We start from the raw sequence: 22,121 nt of genomic DNA on the forward strand, positions 1-22,121 counted from the left end.
CTGGAAAGGACAATGTCAAATGAAATTAAGTTGATTCTGTTAAGAGGAGTGTACCTGAGGGACTAAAAAAACATTTTTTTTCAGTAAGATAAGCCTATGTTATTTCTATAGATAGATGTTCATACAAATATAGCAACCTTTTAAAAAAAAGCACTAAAATGGGGGTATGCGGGAGAAGGGAAAATGGGTGATGGGCATTGAGGAGGGCATTTGTTGGGATGAGCACTGGGTGTTGTATGTAAACGATGAACCATGGGAATCTACCCCCAAAACCAAAAGCACACTGTACACATTGTATATTAGCCAATTTAACAATAAATTATATTTAAAAAATAAAAAATAAAAAAGCACTAAAATTTGTATCACTACATTAGTTATTTAGTTTTTGAAACATGAAATTGCAACAATAGTTTGTGTATTTACATAGATATTTGAATGTATGCACGTAAAAATGCAAAATATGGATACATACCTGATAAAGTTGTCACTTAGAATACTTAGGGGCATTTAGAATAAATCAAGGATGACTATAAAAAGAATATCTGATAGTTTATAAGTGAAAAAAAATGTGCTGTTTCTTTGATATTCTGATGAGGCTTGAAAAGTGGAATTTACGAGTGGTTTTTAATGAGATGCTTACTCACTTTTTCAGCCATTCTTGCTTTTATATTGAAATATCAAGCTGGCTTTATTAAACAATAACTATGTGGGCTGCCCAGTCTCCTAGAATGTCTCTTTGGGCAGTATTTCAAGTGTCCCTGCTAACATTCTATTTGTCTGTATTCTATGCTTTTTTTCCCCATTCTTCCCCAATGCATCTTCCCCTCACGCAAATAAAAGAGTAAAAATTCTCTTTGTTATTCTATTTCTCAACTCTGATAAATCTTTGTGGCTGGGTTCTTTAGTAAAAACATATTTGCTTAATGCACTGGTTCTTAATCAGTGGCTAATGTATCAGGCAAGTCATGGACAGTCCATTGATCCTCAACCTGAAGATGTTTGGAGTGAATTTAATGATCACTGATGTCCTTTCCATTTCTAGAAGTCCAGGGTCCTAGGGAAAGTGAAGTCTTGTATATGTCTATAAAGAGCTATAACATGCTCTATTGAAATTTTATCTGAGCAGATGATGTAGAGTTAATGATATGTAGCAAAATTGCCAAGAAAATCTAAGAAGGAACAATAATGTTTGACATAAATCTTTATCCACTGAAGATGAGGACATACTTTCTGAATGGTTCTCTACATTTTTTTTGTCTTTCCCTCCCATCTTATTCCATGTTTCACCCAAAATTCGTATCTATCATTTATCCACCCATCCATTCATTCATCAATTTTCTTATGAGGTCGTTAAATGGCTTAGATGCATAAAGCTTGTTTCTCACTGATTTTCTGTGTGTGAAAATCAAGACTGTTCCCATGTTATAACAGGACCAGGGCACTGTTCTAGTTTTCCCTTGCGTGACAGTGGGGTGTGAGGGGAAAGGAAGTGAACTGAGGACTAAGATTACATGGATGTGGACCCAGATGATTAGAACTATAGGGCAATGCCAAAGCAGTAGGGGTGGCTGTGGGGATGAGGAGAGGAGGTTAACTTTAAGAGTTTTTGGTGGGGTTTTGTTGCTGGATTCCTATCATTTATCATATTCTTTCATAGGTCTTCTGAAAGAGGGAGCACAGATTCTAAGAACTATATTTAAATAGAAAATAATGTGTGTGTAGTTACCTGATGCTCTTGCCTAACAAATGCTAGAGCACAAGACTTGGGTCTGGGAACCTAAGAGCAGATTTCCAGTTCTCTCTCACCTGATGGTTGACCTGTGGGGCAGACCCATCTGATCACCCAGCCACAGACTGAGAATCAAAGTGTCTGATTTTGCTGTAGTGATCCTATCCACTTGTGAAATGGATCCAGGGTTAGTCTCAGTTCTGATTAATTTCTGGTAGCATTATAGCTCTTAGTTGGTCCTAAGTGGAAGTGGAATTTAGCTAGTAAGGGAGTGGACAGTAGTGGATGCTTAGGCAAAAGTTATCCCTGTGGGCAGAGCGGTAATGCCCCTCATCCTCAGAAGTTCGTATATAAATAGTAAACATGATAATTTGGTCAATTGCTTACTTTCTTGGTCCTACCTACAAATCTCACGGAACCTGTTGTCTACTATTCCAGACCAATTTTAGTACTTAATCAAATGACACTTGTTTACAAATGAGTATTGGGGTCAAAATGCTTTATGCTTTGGGTTTTATATTTCTAATAAAGAGGTATCTGCTTATGTGCTTGATTGAAATTTCCTCTGAATCAATTTTATTCTGGTAATTTTATGAGGTACTGATTCATTATGACTTTTCATAGATTGAGAGAGGGTCCCTAACATACTGGAAAACTTTTTTTAAAAATATTTTTTAAAATTATTTATTTTTGAGAGAGAGAGAGAGAGGCAGAGCATGAGTGGGGGAGGGACAGAGAGAGAGGGACACACAGAATCCAAAGCAGCTTCAGGCTCCGAGTTGTCAGCACAGAGCCAGACAGGGGGCTCGAACTCATGAACCGTGAGATCATGACCTGAGCCGAAGTCGGACACCCAACCGACTGAGCCACCCAGGTGCCCCTTTACTGGAAAACTTTTAACTGGATTTTACATATGTTTGATTAAATTCAACAAAAGATTTTTGTCTACTATATACTAGGCTCTGTAAGGTGCACAAAATGAATTTCCTTGTCTTGAGGATCTTACAGTTTGGTTCTAAAATGTTAATACTATATTTAACTTATTCTAAGATATATATTTCTAAAATCAGGATTCTTCTTATTCTGGTTGAAGGCCTAATGTAATAGGTGTTATTTAAAATTTCTTCATGGTAAATAAAAGTATGTGTCTTGTAATTAATGTCTTCAGAGTCAAGAAGATAGCTTGATAGCGTGAGAAGTTTGGGCAAGTTTACTTGCCATACACCTACCTGACTGATGAGTGTATGCTGCGAGTGATTGTGGATTAGGAAATAGGAGTCTGTAGTTCAGTCAGTTGATTTCAATTTCTGGTTCCCACCTGCGTCTCAGTGTGTGAGCATCTCACCAGTTGAAAGTGATTCTAGGATTTAAAGCTACATCATTGTCTTACAAGATGCAAACCAATTAACCTCATTTGGCCTTCAGTAGAGTAAACAGGTATCTCGTGCAACACGGAAGGGGAACACTGGGTTTCCTAGACTTACTGAGGGATAGCATGGAGGACCTCGAAAACACGGCATCTTTCTGAGACATTTTCAAAGGTAAATCTGACTATATGTGATTTTTTTCCCATCATAACTAAAAAGCCATGTAAGATGTGCCTTCACTTTACACAACAAGAGAGGATATGGAATTTTGACATTGGTATGAGGATTGGAGGATGTCTAAATTATTTCTAAGCATTTGTGCATTTAGAAAACATTGAATGCCTAATATGTGCAAGGTGCCCACCCCATCTGGGACAGTATAATAGCAAGAAGTCAGGATAGCATTACGAATTTTGCCTTCAAGGTCTTTGTTATATAATATAGCAAAGTATATACAGATATTTAAATGACAAAATGTAACTGTTGATATTATTAGATGAGTTAATATTTTTTTACTAAAAAAAATTTTTTTTAATGTTTACTTATTTTTGACAGAGAGAGATAGAGCATGAGCAGGGGAGGGGCAGAGAGAGAGGGAGACACAGAATCCGAAGCAGGCTTCAGGCTCCGAGCTGTCAGCACAGAGCCCGATGTGGGGCTCGAACTCACAGACCGCGAAATCATGACCTAAGCCAAAATCAGACGCCCAACAGACTGAGCCACCCAGGCACCCCTTAGATGAGTTAATATTTTAAAATGTTTAGAACAGTGTCTAGGACATTAGAAGTGCTACATGAAAGTATTTGTTAAAAGAAAGACACAAGGAAAGGAAGCACAAACTATAGTGTATTACGGGATAAGTGACCTAAGAATGACACTGAAAAATGCTTTGGAAATTCAAATAGAGAGATGTTCCAGTTAGGGGTGATCATAGAGTCAAGGGAATTTTTGAGCTAAGTTTGTAAAGAACAGTAGGATTTTAATAGAGAGAGAGAGAGAGAGATGAGAAAGTGCTCTAAATACAAAGAGAGCCAGAAGAAAAGTCCATGTATGCTAGCTTGTCTTTTTACACTAGAGCCTTATTTGCTGATAGGATTCAAAGCATAAGCAGACAGAGGGATTAATCTTAGATAAGAAAAGTGACATCTATTCCTCCAAAGCATGACGAAAGGAAGGAGGAATAGGAACAGATGCAGTGGAATCACTTTTGGGGGTGATTACCTCCTCAATCCTTAGCAGCTGAGGTGTAAGAGCAGAAGAGGACTGTAGAGTCTCTACAAGGTTGAATTGTTTTGGAAACTGCAGCTCAATAGGGAAGTGAGGTCAGGCGAGTGTCCAAAGAGAAGAAGGAGATGGAGGGGTCAGGAATTGCTGGGCTTGAAGAAGTTGATCATTTAAATTTGGTAGGAAGTGAGGGAGTGGGTTATATGGAAGTCCAAGACTCTGTTTTTCTGTACAGCAGAGAAACAGAATCCTGGGTGCTTAGGTTGATTCAAGTCTCAGCAGTAGTGAAAAAGGAGCTGTTGGATGGGCATCCACATTGATAGTGAATTAAATCCCAAAGTCCTCAGTGAATGTTAAGTGATCTGGCGATCAACAGAAGATAATAACAAGGAAGGCTGCAAGGAGTTACAGGGGAATCAGATGTACCTTGAAGAAGTGAAGGCACATTTTTAAAAGATGAGGGTGGAAAGAGCAAGAAACAATGGGAGAAGGGAGAGTGATATCTAAATATTTTAGTCTTAAAATGCCTGTTCTGTAGGAGAATGAGCATTTGATCAATAAAAAGAAGAAGGAAATATTTTTAGGAAAGAGACATGCCTTGAAGATTAGGTAGGTAGCAATTTAGCATTCTGGATTAGTGTATGAACTATGGAGTCAGATAAGGCTGAGTCAAATCCAGGCTATTAGAGCTGACACCTGGGGCAGCATACTTTGCTCTGCCTTGATTTTCTCACCTATAAAATGGAAATAATAATAGTACCTGGTTGCTATATGAATTAAATGCTATGGTGTTTTTCTCCCACTTCATAAATCTCATCCTCAGTTCTTTCACTATTTTTTTCTAGTCTTCCTGGGCTTTTAATAGTGGAGTGTCTTAGAGCTCAGACCTTTTTCTGCTTTATTTTCCCTCCTCTCCTCTTCTCCCCCTACCCTGCCCTTCCTATCAGTGAGCCTCATGGTTTTAAATACCATGCATGTACTGATGACTCCTGAATTTTCATCTAGAATCCAGAACTTCCTCTCAAACTTCAGACCCACATACCCCTTGCTTATTAGACATCTCTGTTCAGAGGGCTAATACATTCCCAACTCAACATGTCCAAACTGAAATCTTGAACTTCCCCCTCAAACCTACTTTACCCACAGCCCTCCCCATGCCACTGAGGGCAGCTTGATCCAGTTGCCAAGGTCGAACCCTCCTAAGTCATCTTTGTTTCTCTCAGACCCCACATACACTTGTGTGTGCCTACAAAGAATACTCTGAATCCAGCCATTTCTCACCACTTCTGCTGCTACCATGTTGATCTGAGTTCACCTCCTACACTATTTCTAGCATTGCCTTCTACAGTCTTTTCTCAAGATCGCTTGAGCTTTCTAGACAGATCTTTAAAAATAGAAGGTCATATAACCCTTCTAACGCTGTTGCATGGATTCCATTACTCTCAAAAACTTAAAGGTTTTACAAAGGCCTGCAAGGGTGTGTACAATCTGCACTTCCATTACCTCTCTGGCCTCATTACCAATTGTTCTCTTCCTTTTTCTTTTCTTTTTTTTTAAATATGAAATTTATTGTCAAATTGGTTTCCATACAACACCCAGTGCTCATCCCAAAAGGTGCCCTCCTCAATACCTATCACCCACCCTGCCCTCCCTCCCACTCCCCATCAACCCTCAGTTAGTTCTCAGTTTTTAAGAGTCTCTTATGCTTTGGCTCTCTCCCACTCTAACCTCTTTTTTTTCTTTCCTTCCCCTCCCCCGTGGGTTTCTGTTAAGTTTCTCAGGATCTACGTAAGAGTGAAAACATATGGTATCTGTCTTTCTCTGCCTGACTTATTTCACTTAGCATAACACTCTCCAGTTCCATCCACATTGCTACAAAGGGCCAGATTTCATTCTTTCTCATTGCCACGTAGTATTCCATTGTGTATATAAACCACAATTTCTTTATCCATTCGTCAGTTGATAGACATTTAGGCTCTTTCCATAATTTGGCTATTGTTGAAAGTGCTGCTATAAATATTGGGGTACAAGTGCCCCTATGCATCAGCATTCCTGTATCCCTTGGGTAAATTCCTAGCAGTGCTATTGCTGGGTCATAGGGTAGATCTATTTTTAATTTTTTGAGGAACCTCCACACTGTTTCCCAGAGCGGCTGTGCCAGTTTGCATTCCCACCAACAGTGCAAGAGGGTTCCCATCTCTCCACATCCTCTCCACATCTATAGTCTCCTGATTTGTTCATTTTGGCCACTCTGACTGGTGTGAGGTGACATCTGAGTGTGGTTTTGATTTGTATTTCCCTGATAAGGAGGGATGTTGAGCATCTTTTCATGTGCCTGTTGGCCGTCTGGATGTCTTCTTTAGAGAAGTGTCTATTCATGTTTTCTGCCCATTTCTTCACTGGATTTTTTGTTTTTCGGGTGTGGAATTTGGTGAGCTCTTTATAGATTTTGGATACTAGCCCTTTGTCTGATATGTCATTTGTAAGTATCTTTTCCCATTCCATTGGTTGCCTTTAGTTTTGTTGATTGTTTCCTTTGCTGTGCAGAAGCTTTTTATCTTCATGAGGTCCCAATGGTTCATTTTTGCCTTTAATTCCCTTGCCTTTGGGGGATGTATCAAGTAAGAAATTGCTGCGGCTGAGGTCAGAGAGGTTTTATCCTGCTTTGTCCTCTAGGGTTTTGATGGTTTCCTATCTCACATTTAGGTTCTTTATCCATTTTGAGTTTGTTTTTTTGTGAATGGTGTAAGAAAGGGGTCTAATTTCATCCTTCTGCATGTTGCTGTCCAGCTCTCCCAGCACCATTTGTTAAAGAGACTGTCTTTTTTCCATTGGATACTCTTTCCTGCTTTGTCAAAGATGTTCTCTTCCTTTTTCACCTGCCACCGTCTGTACAGTCTCCTTGTTCCTTGAATAGGCCATTTAAGCTCTTGCCCTGCAATTTCTGTGGTAACAATTTTGTGCTAACAGTTTTCTCTGCCTAGAACATTCCTCCTTCAAGTATTTTCTTAGTTAATTTCCCTTCAAATATTTTTTCACATCTTACTTTCTCAGCAAGGCCTGTGCTACCCCCATCTTTTAACAATGTGCCATGTTCCAGCCCTGCTATGGCACTCCCAATCCCTTAATCCTGCTTTACTTTTTATTATTACTTCCTTAAATACTATATAATTTGCTTATTATATTTTTTATTGCCCATCTCTCTATGCAATAAAAACCTCCATATGAGCAGGGTCTTTATCTGCTGGCATCACTAATGTATACTAAGAACCTCGCATGGTGCTTGGCAAGGGGTGGGTACTCAATACATAATTGTTGAGTGAATAAAACAATGAATAAAGGAATGAGTGACTATAAAGCACTTTCTATATGCTGGGCATTATACTAAGTACTCCATTAGTGCTACCTGTTATTATTGCTGTTATTTTCTAGTTGGGGGAAAGGAACGGATGAAGAATACATTCTAGAAAGATTTGGGAAAAAGGAATAATGGTAGAGAAGAAGACCGTTAGGTTGACATAGGCTGGCAAGTGGATTATGACCTTAAAAGAAACCCTAGCAGGCTATTGGTTTCTCTGTAAGAGCTCTCTGGCAGAAGGGACCTTTGGGAGAGTATAGTTAGAAAATAATTTACTCAGGGATAATTATTACTAGCAGGAACGGATCTTTTCTCACCCTGACTCACCCAATGGAGACTACTTTTAAGTAATTATCTTGGTTAAGTTTTATTAATCTTTTGGCACTGAACGCAGTGGTGCTCTTTATTGGAAGACACTGTTCACCACTGAATTTTTAAAGCTCTTGGGGGAGCATTTGAATGAGAATAGAATTTGATAGTAGGATTGATTTGGGAGTGGTGGTTCACATTTTCCTTACTTTTTCTTTTTTCTTTCTTTCTTTCTTTCTTTCTTTCTTTCTTTCTTTCTTTCTTTCTTTCTTTCTTTCTTTCTTTCTTTCTTTTATATCTTGAATGTTTGGGTAATTAGTAAGCTTAAAAGAGAGTTACAAAATTTTAGTTCAGAGGTTATGGATTTTCTGATTACTTTGAGTGAGTTTTTAATGCCTTTGAATTTTGGTGCTGTGTTCTCATACTGCCCATTGAATTAAATATTGAAATGGCTTAAATGCTATGGTTGACCTGGGAATTTTAAGGTAGACTCAGGGATATAGGTAGACTTTTTTTTTCTTAAATTAGCTTTTTATACTACTGACATAATTCGTATTCATCATAAATAATGTTGGAAATGCAGAAAAGTCTCAAAGAAAAAAAATGAGATCTTATCTCATCACCAGAGATAACCACAGATCAGTGTACTGGGCATGTTCTATCTTGAGTCATTTCAAAATCTTGGTGTATTCCTCTGGGAATTTGTTCACCAGATATCAAAACCACATCAGTGTCTACAAGACAGTGATTCCGAACTCTTTCTTGCATTATGGACTTTTATGAGAATCTGAGAAAAGCTATAGATTTCCTTTCCCCAAATCTCCATACAGTCATGCATGCAAATTTTGTGTATTATCAGAGGTTTTATGGACAATCTGGATCATATAATAGTCTATGGATTCTAGGTTAAAATTTAATGTAAAGCACAAGCCCTCTTTAAAAAATTTTAAAATCTGATAAATCATGAAATATTAAAATGCTTTCCTATAATGCTTATGTTTGTTCAAAGGTAAATATAATGAATATCTGTTACTTTTATCTGCTTAGCACCCATTTTTATTTGTCTCTTCTAATAACACTGCCCAATCACCATGTTACAAGGATGGGCATATGACCCGGGTTGCAGCAAGAAGAATATCTAATTTTAGAATAGCTGAAGTGTGAATTAAAATTAAACAGACTGACATTTTACCAAATATTTAACAATCTATGCACCTGAACGTTTCTTTTCCACTGTAATCACTTTAGGAGATTTCATTTCAATTATACTGTCACAGTTTGAAATATTTTTGTTTCTCTTCTGGAATTGCCTTTAAAGCAAATTTATGAGCTATCTGAGCAAGTCACAGTATCAAAACTTTTGGTTGAAAGTTACAGAAAACTCCACTCAAATGATTTGAGCAAAAAAGGAATTTATTGGTTTGTATTAACTGGAAGGTTTAGTGGGGAGCTCCATCTTCAAACACAGGTTGACAGAGAAACTCAAATAGTATCATCAGGATCTTGTTTGTCAACTTGTCCCTGGGCCCTGCTTCTTTGTGTTGTCCCCATTCTCAGAGAATTTTCTTGCATTGTGACAAAAGTGACTGTACTATCCTTTCTGGCTAAAATCCATCAGAAGCAGAGAGCACCATTTCTGGTAGCTCCTGGAGAAGTTCTGGGATGTAGATAGACTGCATGCTCACAGTGAAACGATATCTGAGGCCAAGGTAATGCAACGTGATGTCTCATTTAGTTCTGGGGCATGTGCTTCCCCACGGAGTCTTAGTTTCACCCAATGTGTCTGAACTAAGAGTGGGGGAGGAGGTTATGTGTCAACATAAGGGACTAGTGTTGGAAGAAGCATGAAAGGATGCCAACAATATTCATTCTATAGTCAGTATGATTCTTTTAAAGCCACAATTTACACGTGGCTCAAAATATCTGACTTCTTCACCAGATGTAATGCTAAACGATTTCTGATAACAATAAAGATAATAATTTACCAGCATCAGAGGTATTCAGAAGAATGTGTTTCAGATTGTAATATCCATTCCAAGGAAGGAAGACATCATGCCTGGGAAACTACAGTTTATTCAGAGGAGCTATCTCCTAATTTAAAACAGAAGGAATAACGGGGTGCCTGGGTGGCTCAGTTGGTTAAGTGTCAGACTCTTGGTTTAAGCTCAGGTCATGATCTCACAGTTTCATGTATTTGAGCCCTACATTGGGCTCTGAGCTGACAGAATGGAGCCTGCTTGGGATTCTCTCTCCCCTCTCACTCTGCCCCTACCCCACTCATGTGTTCTCTCTCTCTTTCTCAAAATAAATATACTTAAAAAAAATTAAAAAACAGAAAGAATAAGCAGTATGACAAGTAAGTCATAAAATGGTGGGTAAGCAAGTGTTGACTTTTAGCCTGTATTCTTAAAAGCCATCTCTTAAAGAAAGATTATGAAATTCTGAGGGAGTGTCTGCAACACTGAATTATAGACAAAATGCCAACTTAGTAAATGTATTAAGTTTTGAAAAATGTACTGAAATATGAATTCTTGTGAGTGTTCCTGTGGGCTCAGAAAATTATATGCAATCTGTGTTACTGGTTATGTTGTATGTGATCAAGCTTATTGTGGGATTTACACATTTTCCAGTTGCCTTATTTTTGTCTGTTGATTTAGCAGTTTTTGAGATGAACATGTTAAAATCTTCACCTACAATTGTTGATTTAGCTATTTATCTCTTCTAATTTTTCAGTAATTTTTAGAATATGTGCATTTCAAGGCTACATGCATATATCTATTCATGACTGATATAAAATTCCTTTACCAATATATGATCCCCTTTTCCCAAATGAAGTTTTTCACCGTAAGTTCTATATCCTGGATTTCTTATTTTCCTGGTATATTTTTTCCATTCCATTATTATCAACATTTTTGTATATATTCTTTGTTGGGCCCCCTGGCTCTTAATATTCATCCTGGGATTGTCTGTCTTTTGATTGATAAGTTTGATCCATTTATATTAATTGTAATTACTTTTGTTAATGTTTCTGTCATTTTTTGTTTTCTATTTACCCTTGTTCCTTTTCATTTATTTTTTTCTCCTTTTATATACTTTATTATGCAAATGAAATTTTTTTTTCTATTTTTAAAGCTGTACATTTTATTTTGATTCTGTGATGTTTGTTCCCAACTTAGTAAGATTTATACTTGTGCTTATTCTTTTCATCAAACAGAAAATTCATTGATATGTTTTTTCACTGAATAAGACAAGAAATTTAGTACCTTCTAATTTCCTTCTCACTTCCTAGTACCTTCTCACTTCCTTCTGGTATCTTCCCTCAAACTGCATTATCATATTATTATTTAAAATTTTAGGTTTAGATTTTTCTGCACATACATTTCTGGTTATTGCTTGTAACAGTAAATTAAGTTTTGCCTCATCCTTCCCACACCTTGTTTTTGTCTTCTAGGTTTATCCCTTATTATGTTATAGTATATTTTTCAAGAGTTCTTTCAAAGTCTTTGCCTGACAATTTTTGGTAACCTCATAAGTCTGTGACTGTTTTTATATCATCATTACACTTAGGTGGTAGTTTAACTGGATATAAAATCCCCAGATTCAAAACTCTTTTTCTTCAACATTCTGAAGATTTTTATTAAAATATCTTCATGTATTAATGCTATTGATAAATTTGATATCCATTTGATTCTTCTTACATTGTATCTTCTTTTGCACTCTATAAAGATTTGAAAATTTTAGAAAAATTTCAGTATGACTTCACTAGGTGTGGGTTTTTAAAACTTATCTGTTTGACACTTTATATTTTTCCATTTCCTTTCAGTTTTGTTAGTTTTTCTTTTTTAAAAAAATATAGAGTTAGTTTAGGTTTAGTATAGTTTAGTATATTTTGGTGTAGTATTTCTTTTGAAATGTGTGTTCTCCTCAGATTTCTTCTAATATTTTTCCGTATGTATCTTTTACTCCTTTATGGTTACTAGCTGCGTTGAATTGTAATGTTGACATAGGGGGATGGGCATAAGCCCAGGCCCTGGTTTGTACTCGTTTAGGTACTTTTAAGATTTCAGTGCATGGGGAGAGACTCCGGTGTTATAATCTGGGTTCTGCCCATTCCAGTGCTCTCTGCTTTAGGTGTCACCATACCTTGCTCCATCCAGTGGGCAGCACTTTCTAAATGTAATTTCCTAGCCTCAGGAGTGGGGAGGGGAAAGAGAAGAGGGAATATTCAATGGGTAGCCTTTCTGTTAGGTCTCATTGCTTTAGGTTCTTTGTCCCATCTGTGTTCCAGTGCTTCCCTGATATTATTTCTTTAACATCTGTATCTGCATTACCATAGTGAAATGGTTGTCAATATTCTCACAGGGCAATATAGAGTTCTCCTAACCTACTTTAATCTGTGGTCTGAAGCCTCTTCTGTCTCTGTCACACTCCTCTTTTTTTTACTAAGGGACCTGGCCACCCTTTGATTCCCCAAAGCTTTCTTGCAGTTTATGTATAAACATGGCTCTGATATCTGTCAATAGCCATATTTCTCCTGTGAGAAAGAGATTAGGTTTTGGGAATTGGAGCCATCAGCACTTATTTGTCCTGAACTTGTTGCTACTTTGTTGAAAACTGTAAATCATTGTTGTGGTTTTGCTACATTTCTTTCTTTTTCTTTTTTTTTTTTCAACGTTTATTTTTTATTTTTTTGGGACAGAGAGAGACAGAGCATGAACGGGGGAGGGGCAGAGAGAGAGGGAGACACAGAATCGGAAACAGGCTCCAGGCTCCGAGCCATCAGCCCAGAGCCTGACGCAGGGCTCGAACTCACGGACCGAGATCGTGACCTGGCTGAAGTCGGACACTCAACCGACTGCGCCACCCAGGCGCCCCAATTGCTACATTTATTTCACATTATCATTACTATGAAACAAACTATAACATGTTTTCAATGTTTGTTCTTTTTGCATTCTACATCTCTCAATATTTCAGTGACATCTCCATCAATAGTTGGAAGGTTATATACATTTAAAACATTTCTTAATCATGAACTACTAGATTTCTGAAAGACTTTATTTGACTATTAGAAAGATATATCAACAGACAAAAATGTTAAGTCACAGTGATAGCTGTGATTTGGAGTGCCATTCATTCATTTCTTCATTGCCCAACAAACATGTTAGACACTTACCATGTGTGAAGCAATGTACTGAGTTAAAAGAAAAACACAAAGAATGTGATCCTTTTGCTTGGAGAACTTGCAGTCAAGTAAGATCACTGGAATAGCCATAAAACAATTTTAATTCAGAACAATCTATAATAATTCACATTTCCTCCTTTGTAATTTATTGTTATATCTTCTTTATAAGTCCTATTGTTTTCCCCCTTAGAGTGTATGTCCCTTAGAATGTATGTCTCTTTCAACTCTCTTACTTAAAAAAATTTTTCTTTTACTGCGGGAAGAACACTTAACATGAGATCTATCCTCTTAATAAGTTTAAAAGTACAATATACTGTTGTTAACTATAAACACAGTATTGTACAACAGATGTAGAACTTACTCATCTTGCATAATTGAAAATTTTGCCATAGATTAGCAATTTCCTATTTCCTTCTCTCCCTAGCCCCTGGTAACCAACATTCAATTTTCTAATTATATGAGTTTAATAATTTTAAATATCTCATATGAGTAGAATAATGCAGTATTTGTTCTTCTGTGATTGGCTTATTTTGCTTAGCATAATGATTTCAAAGTTCATCTATGTTGTTGCATATTCCAGGATTTCCTTCATTAAAAAATTTTTTTTAAAGGGGCACCTGGGTGGCTCAGTCGGTTGGGCGGCCGACTTCAGCTCAGGTCATGATCTTGTGGTTCATGAGTTAGAGCCCCGCATTGGGCTCTGTGCTGACAGCTCAGAGCCTGGAGTCTGCTTCAGTTTCCGTGTCTCCCACTCTCTGCGCCTATCCTCACTCATGCTCTCTCTCTCTCTCTCTCTCTCTCTAACAAATAAATAAACATTAGAAAATTAAAAAAATTTTAATGCTATTTTATCTAATTTTGAAAGAGTGCAACTGGGGATGGGCAGAGAGAGGGGGACAGAGGATATGAAGCAGGCTCTGTGCTGACAGCAGCGAGCCCAATGTGGGGCTTGAACTCACGAGCTGTGAGATCCTGACCTGAGCCGAAGTCAGAAGCTCAACTGACTGAGCCACCTGGGCATCCTGGATTTCCTCATTTTTAAGACTGAATAGTATTCCATTGTATGTATATATAGCATTTTCATTATCCATTCATCTGTGGATTGATGCTTAGGTTGTTTCCATGTCTTGTTGCTGTGAGTAGTGCTGTAATAAACATTAGGGTGCTGATTATCTCTTTGAGATCCTGATTTCAATTCTTTTCGATAAATACCCAGAAGTGAGATTACTGGATCAAATGATAGTTATATTTTTAATATCTTGAGAAATCTCCATCCTGTTGTTACATGGCAGCTACACCATTTTTCATCCCCATCAACAATGTAAATCTCAATTTTTTTTATCACATCTTAGATGCTAAACATAAATGTGCTATTATAGGTATTACAGAGGATTAGAGAACATCTCTGGGTTGCCAGGAATGGTGAAAATGGTACTTGAAGTGGGTTACTCCTTAGCTTTAATTCAAACCCTCTTTCCTCTGGTGTACTTTCAAACTTTTCTTGATCATCTTGAAACAACTTTTCTGTCTCAGCAGAAAGTTCTCAAGAATGTATCAACTCCAAGGGAGCGCTGTATGTTTTTGTCATCTCTGATGCTTGGATCCGACTTGTTTTCCACTGGAAAAGTAAGACTTTCACCTGATATAGCTGAGAAAACCTTGTCGTGTGGGCTGTCTTTAACAATTCAGTGTTACCTTGGCTAGGCTGCTGCCCACACCCACGGACCCCTGTCATTGCTATTCTCAGCAGCACATGCCCCAGTTTTATTTAAATAGCATAAGGTTGGAGCCACAAAAGAGAACAATATCCAATGTGGCACTTGAAGTATTATAAACATAGACTATAGAGATTCTAGGAAGGAGCAAGATTGGTGGTCCTTGATCAGAGAGGAGATTAGAACCACAGTGTAAGTGAATGTTAGAAGGTACTTTGGAGGTCGCTACATCTACCACCAGCCCTCACCTTCGAGATAAGGAAACTGAAATCTAGTGTGGTAAAATGACTTGGTTAATTCCGCACCAGACCTGTAACTAGAACTCAGGCTTTCTTATTCCCAGGGCAATGTTCTTCCTATCATATTCAATTGTACTTCCTGGGCATTTCAGACTTGGAAGTCAGTGACAGCACACTGGAGGGATATTTTTCTATAGATTTGGATTTTGTAAGCTAGAAAAAATTTAGTTGATGACATGGAGAAATTTGCTAAGGCTTGTTGTTTCTGTACTTAGTGTGATAGTTAATTTTATGACCCAGTCAACTTGGCTGGGTCTAATGCCAGACACATTGTCAAATATTATTATGGATGTTTCTGTGAAGATGTCTTGGATAAGATTAATATGTAAATCACTGGACTTTGAATGGATTTCCCCTCACAGCACGGGTGGGCCTTGTCTAATCAGTTGAAGGCCCAGATAGAACAAAAAGACTGACCTCCCTCAAGCAAGAGTAAATTCTGCCAGCAGATGGCCTTTGGAATTGAATTTCAATATTGGCTACTCATGGACCTCTCTAGGTCCTCATATGGTCTCAGGTAATGGCCAACTGCAGATTTTGAACTTGCCACTCTCCTCTATAACTGGCTGAGCCAATTCCTTAAAATAGATCTCTCTCTCTCTCTCTGCTAGTATATACATATACATACATATATATATATATATATATATATATATATATATATATATATATATAATATGGATAGATATGTATCCTATTGGTCTGTTATTCTGGAGAACTCTAATACACTTAGTAAAACTTAGTAAAACACTGGTTCCTCTAATCCAGCATTTGGACCTTAAATATTTGTACCCAGAGCATTTTGTCTGATGTTTGGGGTCATCATATGCTATTGTCTTTCTCTCTTATGCTCTGTAAACATGAAGATGCATCTTTTCTATTTTGCTACTAAAAGTAAACCTTTAAAAGCCATGCACTTGTTTCTTCCTTGGTAATGAAGATCATTCCCTAATGGGATCCTGAGGTGTCTTCATCAAATTCTGAGACAAGTGCTGCTGGCTCTACTTGTTAACTGGTGAGGCAAATGTTTGGATCTGGTGCCAGGGAAGATATGAACGCCAGTACACAGCAACTCAGTTTTCATTCTTTTTCTGAAACTCTGGTGGCAACTCTCTTATCCAGTCCTCACTCTGCTTTTCCAAGACACTCTTCCGTCCTCTTCATCCTCTTTCTTTGTATTGGTTAGGACACTTCCAGACACGGGGACAGTAACCCTACTTGAACTTGTGTAAGTCAAAAGAGAATTGTAGGGACACAATTCTGGGTGGCTCAGTTGGTTGAGTGTCCGACTCTTGATTTCGGCTTAGGGCATGGGACTCCCAGGGTCATGGAAATGAGCCCCGGGTTGGGCTCTGTGCTGAGCTTGGAGCTGGCTGAAGATTCTCTCTCTCTTCCCGTGCTCCCCTCCTCTGCTTGCACTCTCTCTCTGTCTGTAAAATAAAAAGAAAATAGATAAAAAACAGAGAGAATTTTATTTGCTTATGTTACAAAAAAGTCTGAAGGGAGTTCTGGAGTAAAACTCAGAGCCTCAAATATTGTCACCAAGACCCATTTTCTCCCCATCTCTCTGCTTGGCTTTCCTGTGTTTTAGTACCATTTTGGGGGCTAGCTTATCCTTAGCATTGGCAAGATACAGGAGTAGTTCCTCGCTCACATTCTGTTCATTTAATATCATGGGAGAAGAGAGAGCACTTCCCAAGAGTCCTAAGGAAAGTCCTGGGCCTGTCTCTCATTGACCAGTTAGGTCAATAAGAGTCAAGGAATATGCTGATTAGCTTATTCCTGGATCGTATGCCTGTCTTGATGCTTAAGTTAAAGCTAACCTCAATCAACCCACACGTAAAGAGAGCAAAGAAGAAGCAGTGTTCTCAAGGAGAAAGGGAGAATGGATGCCTGGTAAACAAAAGAAATAGAATACTACATCATCCTTGTCAAGTTTGGGCAGTCAGGCTGTGTCTGGCAGGTGGGTGAAGAGCAGTGGAGACGAAAACTAAGGCGCCCAGTCTTGAATAGTTCAATTTCTTAAATCTTTAATAAATTTTATTTTGTTCGGCTTTACTGAGGTATAACTGGCAAAATTAAAATATATTTAAGGTGTGCAACGTGATGATTTGGTATACATATATATTACATCTACATACACATTATATACATGTATACATAACACACACACACACACATTTAATACACATATATAAGTACCTGTATAATATCCTGTGGTTCTAGATTATTGAGCTCTGGAAATAGCAAAAGACTAAGCTAGAGAGTTTTTTCAATATTTTGGAAACAAATTACATTTCCTGGAAGGTCTTAATGTTCTAGAAACGAGATTTAGAATATACTCTCTCCTTACCGTACAGTGTCAACTTCTCATTGACTACTTTATTGTCAGCTCCTGGGTCTTCTTTTTTTATTCTTTTCTGTGGTTTACCATAGCATTTAGAGTGAAACAGTGGGAAGTATGCCCCATGAGGAAAAGGGTTTAGTCCTTCTGCTCAGTGTCACATTATCAAGTGCCTAGAAGAGTGTTGGGCATATGACAGGCACTGAAAATTATTTGCCAAATAAATGGTTAAATAAACTACACATGTTACTTTATATCTGGCCTCACCATGGATTGATAAAATGTCATGATAATGAATTCTTCCTTGTTTACTATGCTTTTTATGATGAAATTCTTTTTATCTTACTTTTTAAAAATGAAACTTTTTGGGGCACCTGGGTGGCTCGGTCAGTTGAGTGTCAGTTGAATGTCCAACTCTTAATTTTGGCTTAGGTCATGATCCCAGTGTCGTGGGATCGAGCTCTGTGTCCAGCTTAAGAAAATCTGATTAATATCAGCTGTAGCTCATCACTCTCTTTTATTAGCATGCAGAAGTTCTAATGGTATCTGACAAAGTAACTTAATGGTTTTATATAGATATAAAAAAACCCCTCGTTTCCTAGGTTAATATTTATGTAGATGCAAATATAGCTAAATAAATATTTCAGTAGAAAAGCCTACATCACCATATTGTTAGATAAATATTGAAATCCAGAGTTCTGGCTCAAGATGGCAATTTAAAGACTGTTTATGTTATCTGAGAAATATTCAGCTCCTATCACTTTTATTTTGGTGTTGGTCCTAATGTTAATACCAATGATAAATCTCTAACTAGATATGATCTGAAAGGATACATTCAGAAATCCCAAGGAAATATCTGGACATACAGATATTTCTGTAGATAGCAAAAATGTGAATTTTCTATTTGCTAGTTCTTTACAACCTTCCTCGTTTAGATATACTAAAGATTAATTAAATAAACCAGTGGATAGATCTCTGCATAGTCCTTAAGAAAGCAGTCTTTGGAGTTAGACTCCCAGGTTTAAAATCTAACTATATCACTTACACACTGTAGAACCTTTGGCAGGTTGCTTAATCTCCTTGTGCCTCAGTTCCTAGATCTGTAATACAGAGATGATAATAATCTCTGCCTCAGGTTTGGTATGGAAAAATGCACAATTTGTTTTTTTTTTTATTTTTAAATTTTTTTTTTTTTATTTTTGAGAGTTGGGGGGAGGGTCAGAGAGAGAGGGAGACACAGAATCCGAAGCAGGCTCCAGTCTCCATTCTGTCAGCACAGAGCCTGATGTGGGGCTCGAAAGCACAAACCATGAGATCAGACGCTGAACTGACTGAGCCACCCAGGCGCCGCTGAAAAAATGCACAACTTCTAACACATAGTAATTACTCAAATGTTATTTAATACTACACTTCCTTTTACTTCTCCTCTGATTACTACCATTATCACTCCTTATTCTCTCCTTGGCTGATCACTATTATACATAGTGTTATTTCTAGCCTTTTCTCATAATGCTAGGTAGGACTCTGAACATTTAACACAAAACTAATGACTTGTCTGATTCAAGCTTTTGATTGTAACAGTTAATAAGTGTTTATGATGAAGTCAGCAATGTATAGCATGAGAGAAAATCCACGGGTTCACCTGGATTGCCATGGCATATTGTCATAGTTATTTATCTTCTCTGGATATCCCTTCTACTTTTTGTGAGGCAGCAGATAAATAAATGAAGATTTCTGAAAATTGCTGCCTCCTAGTCCCTTTGGGATTAGGTGAAGAATAGTCTCCTTGAAATGGAAATGAATTCTCTTTCTTTGGGCTGTACTTACCTCTCCAAGATATATTGCAATCATGACCCACATCATTCCACCAAAATGCAAGGCTTGGTTCCATTTATTGAAACATTGGTTGTGTCATTGACCCCTTCACATACATGATAGGGTTGTATCAGTCTGGGAATTGATGACAGTTCAGTCCCTAACAAGATTCTTCATTCTTTCCTCTGAATAGTCTTGATTCATTTTGGCTGCTGAATTCATCACAAGGTACATACATTCTGGGTCTTCTGGATGCAAATAAAGCTGCATGGGATGTATCCAAATTCAGAAGTAAATGAAGGGTAAAGTGGTATGCCAGTGTGACTGCAATCCGACTAATTTGAATCTATTTGCCCTCCATCATTTCTGTGTCACTGTAGCCATACCACAGTGGATTCTGCGGAGCTGATTGAATCATAGCATCTAGAAGCTTAACAAGCTGCTAAAATGTAAATACTGACCTGGGGAATTTTGCATGGCTACTGAAGGCAGAGTTCAGTGTCCATGATTATACTGCACAGCTTTACTCAAACAGCCAATAAATGTTTACAAATCCATTTGATCTACTCAGTTTGCCTGCTCACAATATAGGTGGGGAAATTATATTTCAATAACAACCCTGCTTTTTTAGAGAGAATAGCATGGAGGGAATGAAGCGATAGACACAGGATGAGCACCTGTCTTAAGTCCAGGTGTTAAGGATGGTTGATGCACAATGCTCAGAGTATTCTGTTTGGTGATTACAGTATCATCCTTGTGAACAAGGAGCTTTCTGCGAATAGGTCTTGCAAATAGTTTTGGTTCTGGAAGAAAATCGAGAGGAGAGTGGAGGAAAGAGTATATAAATGCTCTGTGCTATGAATGCTGGATCTTTCCATCTGAAATCTGTAAATACAATATAGATTTTCCTGGCATTGAGTTAGATTTGGAAGATCCTTCATTCCATTGATCTTGAGGATAATAATATTTATCATAGTGAAATCCTTTAGTAGAAGCAAAAATACTTTTGACTGAAGAGACATTCCAATTATTCATGTCCCTTTGTTATTGTGCTATTATCTTTTTGTTTCTTTTGTCTGACTGTTTTGGTGAAGAGAGAACAGACTGAGAAAAATGTGAAATTTGAAATGGTACAGGGGTGACTACCTTGGAAAATGATAAATGCATAGGTAATTTTTTACTTCGAATTAGAGGCAAAGTTCATTTCCAACCTAAAAACATAATTAGTTATAACGACAGCCTATTTTGTTTAGATCATTTTAAATTTCAAAGGGTGTTGCTAAATGCACAGATTTATCCTTTTCATCTCTTTTCCTGGGTGAGTCGTTGCTTGAAGCAAGGAGTTCCAGGATAGAACAGAGGGAATCTTTATAAAGTAGTAATCAATTAGAATGACCACAACTGAAGGTGTAGACTTGGTGCAAATTATGCTTTTCCTAGCCTTGGGTAATTTAGGTATCTGGACATGCTTAACCCCAATCCCAGGTACCAGACAATTTGGGGTTCCCTTCTCCACCCAGATAACAGCAGGGCTTTGGGTAAGGCATTAGGAGAGGGACTGAGTGATGTCCTTAAACTCACAGTCACCTCAAAGGAGCTTTCTCTAGAGCCAATTTGGTTCAGTCATCTAGCGACTTCCTCAAATGTGGTAGAAGGGTTTGACTCCAGGGACACAGAGAAATGTCAGTAATTTGATGGGCCCATTAAGTACTCAAATAACTTGACTGTCTTAGATTAACCAAACCTGATAGGCCTGAGTCTACTGGGCTATCTTCATTCAGTGTTCTAGCCTAACACTAACCCTAATCTAAATTTGATTATTTATGCAGTTAAATTCCAATGTTGTACCTAAAAAATTTTTTATTTATTTTTGAGAGAGAGAGAGTATGCACATGCAGTGCAAGCTGGGGGGGGGGGGTGGTCATGAACCGTGAGCTCTTGACCCCAGTTGAGATCAAGAGTAGGACACTTAACCAACTGAGCCACCCATGCACCCTTCCAATCTTATACTTTAATTAGTTCAACTGATAATAGGCAGCTCATGGGATCCCAGAAAATGTATTTGGAGACAAAATGTATTGGCAAAAGCCTTGGGAGTTCAAGGAGAAGAAAAGTGGAGACCGTGAGGAGTCACAGACCAACCCACAAGTTTCAGGAAATGCTGCTGTGAAGGTGGTCACCAGGCTGAGAAATTAGGCAGATCCCAACGTGTGATGAATAGTGGGATATGATGCATTGTCCAGATACCCTTTCAAGGAAGGGCTTGTTGCTCCAGCTTGTTGGGAGCAAGCTCCCAGGGCTTGTTGGGAGCCCTGTCAGCAGATAGCCTGTAGGCAGCATTGTCTCAGCAGCAGAGAGCCAACCACCTTGTCCAGGACTACCTTCCTGGCAGCCTCTATCTAACGACTAATCTGGATTAGGGTATAAAGGCTTGGATATTTTGGCCCGGCACAGGTCAATTGTGACTAGCCTTTGTAGCTTCACATTTCCCTCTGGCACCAACCTGGTTTGCCATATGACTTCCTCATTTACCCGGTCCTGCTTTTCTTCTCCTTCTCCCAAGTACTTACTACTCGCATGCTAAATTCCATGTCAGAGTCAGCTTCCCAGAGAATCCAATCTGAGACACAGTGTAGACATCGAAGGTTCAGTTGAGAAGACTGCTAGAGTTTAGTGAGGAAGAATGAAAGTGTCCTGATTTGAAAGGTAAAGAAAGCAGTGATTAAATTCCTTTGCTCCTTAATCCTTTGCTATGACATAGACATTTGTCAGGTCCAGT

This window comes from Acinonyx jubatus, chromosome B4 (genome assembly GCF_027475565.1).
Source record: "Acinonyx jubatus isolate Ajub_Pintada_27869175 chromosome B4, VMU_Ajub_asm_v1.0, whole genome shotgun sequence".
Lineage (NCBI taxonomy): Eukaryota > Metazoa > Chordata > Mammalia > Carnivora > Felidae > Acinonyx > Acinonyx jubatus.